The sequence below is a fragment of the Hoplias malabaricus genome, chromosome 12 (genome assembly GCF_029633855.1).
Source record: "Hoplias malabaricus isolate fHopMal1 chromosome 12, fHopMal1.hap1, whole genome shotgun sequence".
NCBI lineage: Eukaryota > Metazoa > Chordata > Actinopteri > Characiformes > Erythrinidae > Hoplias > Hoplias malabaricus.
The window spans coordinates 21,659,451-21,666,444 of NC_089811.1; positions in this window are offsets into that span (position 1 = coordinate 21,659,451).

Here is a 6,994-nt window from a genome sequence, read left to right on the forward strand (position 1 = left end):
AAACATCATCAAAGCCCAAATATCCAGTCAGGACATGATCTCAGATTGATTCTCATACTGAATGTCATCAAACTTTCACAGCAGTGTTCCATGATCTGGTGTAAAGCCTTTTTTAGAATAGTAGAAATTGTTATTTTAACAAAGGGGGACAGTTTACATTTCAAGTAAAACTTGTCAGTATAAAAGATGGATAAGAAGGCGTCCACAAACATTAAACCATATATCACTGAGCTTATAAACGTCCAGTAGAGGTGTTAGACCAGTCAGAAGCAACCAAACACCCACACTGTGTACGTGACAACAGCTATTTGTCAGTCAGGTGCACTAGGCTCAGTGTTTCAAGTCTTCCGCCAGTTAAAGTGGATATGCTGGTCTTCCAGGCCTGGAGTTTAAATTAAAATCATCATCACAGAACTGGTCTGAGAACTTGGAATTACACCCCCGACTGGTTAAGCCATTTCCTGTGCATTGAAAAGGTTTAAACATATTTTCAGCAGGCAAATAAAAAAGATCCAAGCCTGTAAGTGTCTCTTCTGTCATGTTTCCAACTCTAAACCCATATTATCCTCATTAAGTACATAATGTTCCAGTTTTCGCTCAGAATGTTACATTTTGTTATGAGTTGCTGCCACCATTTATTTGACTTTTTGGGCCTGTACTTGGTTTGTTTGACAGGGAGTTGTTATGGATTATTGATAGAGATGAGCTGAGCTCTTACTGTTGTGTATAAACCTGAGCGTCTGACAGTTGGCTTAAAAAATTGCAGTCGTTGTGCTGGAGATAAGATGACTCATGTGCTGGACCCTGACTGTTCTGGGAGATAGGCACAGGGGCACTGTTGATACTTGTGGAACACCCACTGGTGTTGCTTCAGGGAGTCTGGTAATCCTCTTGACTTGCACACATTTATGTCCTTATGAAACTGTAAGATTGCCTCACATATGACAGAGTATCAGTGAGGCTGTAAATGAGACATTCTTTCTACCACTTTGGCCTTTTAAATACGCATGTATCCGGCATCAAAGTCCATAAAAAAGAACATGCTTAGCTTTGAAATTCCAGACCCTTTCAGGCTTAGCGATTCTCTTGTGAGACCTCATGCCTGGAGTGTAACATTTGGATTGTAAAGCACTATTTTTAGTCTTTGTCACATATTGGCCTTAAAGTTCAGGTTGTCCCTGGTTGATGTCCTGCACATAAGGAACTTATTGTCTTAAAGGTGAATACTGCTAAGGTCATGTCTGCTGATCTGCTGTGCACTCCTTGGGTTTGTTATTTGACCTTAAAACAATGTGAATGGTAGAGCATGGAGAACTGAGATGGAGAACTGTAGTATATTCCAGTCAGAAACAGGCACCCTCTTTCATCTACCTACTTTGGTGTCTTTATTTGTTAGCAGCCTTGATTGCCGTAGCCTTTTCCATTTCATGAGCTTCCATACTGTGGTACTACATGTAATATAGAGTTTCACTAGTGCAGACAGCTACACGGCAACCACAAGAAAGTGCGAGAGTTGAACCTGGCCTCTTGGCCAGCCTCCAGATGCAGGTTTTTAAATGGAAATTTGACATTTCACGGTTGTTGGCTGTGGAACTTGTTGCCGCCATATAGCCTGATGATTGGCACCTCTTTGAAGAGGAAGTGATGGATGAAATCGTAAACCATGGGGTGCAGAATGGAGGCTACCTACTTCCACACAGGTGAGAGATTGCAGCAGTACTGTGGGGCGGAGGTTCCAGTCAGCACTTAATGAAACGCACTGAGGACTGATACTCAAGCAGCCAGCTGGAGGCCCGACCTTTTACCTGGCCAAGAGTGACTCAGGTGGATGATGATTTCAGCACTTTCTGCAGATAATACCTGGCTTATATTTTTTGTGCCCTGGCATCAGGCCCACCTATGAGGGCCACGCTGCACAGGTATAGGACATGAGAGTCGTGGGAGTTGAAAGAAAATGCAACTCCCGGTGTTGAGAAATAAGTTTGATCTCATGTTAGATATAATCACTAACATGTTCATTGATGCAAATCTAAGGGGGAAACAGTCAAGAACCAAACCGTCAGTGCTCACTTTTCAACAAAGCAGCTTACCCAACAAAGACAGAAGACAAATATATCATAGGAAACTGGAGCAGTCAAAAATGTCTAAGTCAATTACCAGAAGTGTACAACAGAAACAGTAATAATCAACATCAAAAGAACAAACAAATCCTATGAAGCTGTACTGTTTTTAAAGGCTCAAACTAACTAAAGAGATACACATCAGCATATATATTTATCCATGTTGACTTAACAGAAAGTTGGATTGAATAGAACTCTGAAAGCATGCTGCTGATTTGTATTAAAAAAAATGCCATATTAGCAACACCAGGGCTAGTTTTCTCAACGGGGAAAATCTGTGGATTATTTAGAATAGTTTTTAAATCTTCTCTCTGTGGTACAATAGGAGCAAGCAAGCAAGCATTATCTAATTATGTATTTAAGCTCTGTCAGTGCTAGGCTAAAGTTTGAGCAGCTGGTTTTGGTATGTACACATTTAAAATACACATTCTTTACTTTTAATTGTAGAATGTACGTATCATTATTCTATTCAACACTGATTCTACTCAACACTGATTATTCAGTGTCTCTTTGGGGATACGAACAGTAGGCAAAAGATATTTAGACTTTTTTGGTATTTGGAAAATACCATTATACTTTTTTCACAGAGAAAATTTGCTTACACAGAAGAGTACTCAGTGTGTTCATGACGTGGAAAACTAAATGACGCAGGTAGTAAAAGGTCTAAGGGCAAGAGAGGAGCTTTGCATGTGCATTTTCAGTTCCTTAAATAGCTTAAATAGCACATTCTCAGAATGAGGTTGAATGGCACTAAACCAAAAGCCCATTGCGCATTACCATTGATATCTCACGTCCTCAGTGGCTCGCCACCATTACACACATTTATGCACTTTATAAGTGAATGCACTTTTTGAACTTTACACATTTTGGAGCATTCCACTTACCCACCATCTATGCACAGCATCCACCTGAATGAGCGTCTCTAAATTTTCTTAGGTGGCCTCCCTTTCAAGCACTTTCCAGACCCAAATGTGCTTATCTTTTGTCTGTTCTGGTGTTTTCTTTCTCATAGATTGTCACTGACAAGTAGATGCCTTTCAGGGTACACCTTACTATAGATGATCATTCATGACGCTACGTAACACCCACTTCAGTCTTCTATGACAACTGCCAAAAACATACCTAAATATAAAAGGCTTATGCCAAAAAGTGTCAGTTCAAATAAGTCTTTGTAGATGATTTGGTAGGTTTATATCACTTGTCATAAAGGGCTTTTGTTGCTATAATACCCATTGCTAATTGGGTATTGGGTAATTGGGTAGACATTGCTAATACCCAATATATATTTTTTTAAATATCTGGTGATACAGATGCTGATACATGGAATATGGGACTAAATCTACCTGTATGAGCAAAGCAAAGACTGCAAAATTTAAATGAGAAATGTAGAGTGAATTGAATCAAGTCATTTTAGGACAGTAGCCAAGCATTACCTAAAAGTCTACCGATGCAAACGATTCTGACATCTCATCACAGTCATATAGTCGAGAATGCATGCATCACAGGGTTGTAGGTAGAGGTTTTTAAATTTCCATCTTTTTGCATCCTCATATGCATTCTTTCTGTTTCCTTATCCAGTTCTGTCTTTCTGTCCATTTTTGTTTGATAAAAGGCTTTTCACCGCATGTACCCTGGTTTGGTAAACACAGTAAATGATTCACAAGCTAAAACACACATGCAGTAGCCTGTAAAATATGCTTTTGCCTCTCTTTGGCATATCTCCAACAACGTTGAGGCTCATTTGTTCTGTCAATACATTTCTTTCCTTTTTCTCACATTCTCCTGCTTGGTGTGACATTTCTCTTTGTTTTCAGTGCAGTGCTGAAATTTCTGTCAGTAGGACATCGGGTCATCCTAAACACAGGACTGACTACACGGATAGTAGAGATACACTTTAAGTCTAAAAAATGTGTTCAGCTGTGCACACAGAAAATTTTCATAGAAATCTTCATAGAAAATTTGAAAAGAATTTCACTGAAAAGAGACACTCTAAAAACATACACACATGAGCCTAAAGTCAACATGCTCAATGGCAGGCATTGGGTATAGGTGAAGAACCTAACATGGCACTACAAACCAGTGGAACTGCATTCATCTGTGTTAGAATGAGTTGCCTGGGATCTAAAACTAAACATCCAACATCAGCACTTGAACTCACCAATGCTCTCATGACTGAATGCCATCAAATCTAACTAAAGCGCACCAAGAAGAAACAATGCTGTTACATTTGGCCTTATAGTGTATGTTGTCCTGCAACTCCTAAGAACACTAGTTTTACAGGAACATTAAACAGAGCTGGGGTGAAAGTAAAAGCAGCTCTTTCAAATAGCTTTAGCTTCCCCTCTTCCCAGTCTTAATGTCTTTTTCAATGAACACCCTGGTGCTGTTTATTGGTAAACATGAGTCTGTCTCCAAATGAAATGTCTTACCGCTGAGTTTTGTGTTGTGCTCATTTAGTCTGATTGATGAGACTCAAAAGGGTGGCTCTGCTATAGGGGGACATCTCCATCGCCTGATCCAAAAGTCATTTCTATGCAAATTCCAGGGCTTTTAGAGGGTCTGGGATGGACTGCCATTAACCAGAAGGGAAGGAGGCTAGCACAAATCGAGGCACAGTGAAGCAGCTCTACCCATAGAGACCAGCCCTACATCAGTTCTGTTGGGTTTTCTTTACAAACAATGCTGGGCTTGCTTTTGGCACCGGGATCTTCATTTCATCATTTTTGTCCCAGCCCTGAGCCTCTCCCAGTGTGTTATCATATCATGCCAGGGCTTGATGTTCATGAGTAATGAGATATAGGTATGTATGCGGCTCTTTCACAAGATCAGGAAGAATGACTTACATATTTTTCCATTTGTGTTTCTATCAAGAGAGTGGGTAGTTATATTTCCACCCATGTTTTTCAGTTTCAGATGGTGTGTAACAAGGTTCAGTGCTTTCCCAAACAACTGTACCCAAAATTCAAAAACACAAGCATAAAGACAACACATGGCAATGTGGGATGACTGCATGGTACTCTTTAAGTACAACTGGCACTTTGATTGACCCATGCTTCACTCACACTGCTGTTAAGACTTCAAAAAAAGTGACTGGGGAAAAGTGCTCAGTTGCCTGTGGCTGTTTCTACATTTACACACACGCTTGGCATAAAATTACTTTGATCAGCAGCTTAAGGTGCAAACTTACTCTGCAAAGTGCAGCCTCTACCGCTCCACACACACACACACACACACACACACACACACACACACACACACACACACACACAAACATACAACTCATCAGTGCTGCATTAGTCCTCCATGTATGATTAGATAGATTTCCTCAAACTCAGTCACACCTGAAGTGCCTTGGGACATCCTGGTGCAATTTTCATATTACCTTGCAGGTGTTTTAGAAGTAGGCTGTGAGTTAGCAGTGAATCTGTGATGCCATGAAAATATTTGTGGGCACACAGTGGCCTTGCTTTAACCAGCTAAAGTCAATAAAGCAGAAAACAAGAATTATGAAGTGATTATGAAGATTTTTAAAATTTTTTCTTTCTTTCAAATTTACTCTGACCTGGAAGGAACGCACACATCATCACAGCACTGGTGAACACACTGATAAGCATCTGATAAGCTCTTTAAGACAGTGTGACAGTATTAAGGTTTTTTTGACCAACACCAAAAGATAAAGGCACATTCTTTTAAAGTTATGCAGAATAATTAAAGGCAAAATAAAATAAAAAAAAAAAACATTTTTTTTTCATTTATTCTCTTTTGTGGGTTAAAGTTGTATATGCATTCCAGACTTTTAAAATTCCATCAATTAATTACTGATGAACACTTTAATGAAGTGTCACATTACTGTATGTTGTTATTTGAGTATTTGAGTTTAGTTAAGTTTGTCAGTCAGTGTGGAGCTCTATTGATCATGAAAGCTGAACTCTGGTGCTCAAACTCCTGATTGGTGTGTTTTGGCTGCCCTGGGCAAAACCCAGTGGTATTTTTGCTTTCGTTTGGAATGTGATTGTATTTCTTGATAAGAATGTTTGCAACATTTTAAGTTTGAATCAAGTTCATCTCCCTCAGCCTGTGTGTCTGCAGGGCCTGCTGGTAAAAAACCAAAGTAAAATCAAAAGCACAAAACATTATAAAAATAAAACAGGGAGACAGGGAGATGTATGCATGAATCATATATATATATATATATATATATATATATATATATATATATATATATATATATATATATATATATATATATATATAACCAATAGACATGCAATGTATGAGTAACAACCTGTCTGTAGGAGTCAGCTCCTTATGTAGTTATAAATTATTAAAGACCAACAGTATGTAATTTCATACTAATAAAGTAAAAAGTAATGTCAGCTGTAACATGTGAAACACTATCATTCTTTACCTTTACAAATCAATCATGTTGCACACACTTTCCACATTGTTTCTGAATAATAAAGCATAAGATGCAAAGATGTTGTTTCAGAGGTTTGAGAATAGTACTACTGTAAGATGTGGTGTTGGTGTCCTTCCTATAAAAATGGTTTTTAACGTTCTAAAGTTATTCATTAATATGCCTCAGGGACTTTAGAAGACTTTGGGAACTGGCTCCTCGACTGCAACATTGCTCATGATGTCATCACACAGAAATGAATGTAGTTTATCGTTGTATAATGCTGTTTAACTTAATATAGGGCTTCAAAGAAATCCCCCAAAATCCCAGAAGAATTAAGCCTGCCAGCTCTAGTGACAGTGTTCTGCAGTCAGAAGGAATATAGTCTGCATGTGCTTTTGAGATACATGCCAGGCCATATAAGGGAGAAGGGATATTACACAAATATGGGTCAAAGTATCCATTTATGTTGTTAATA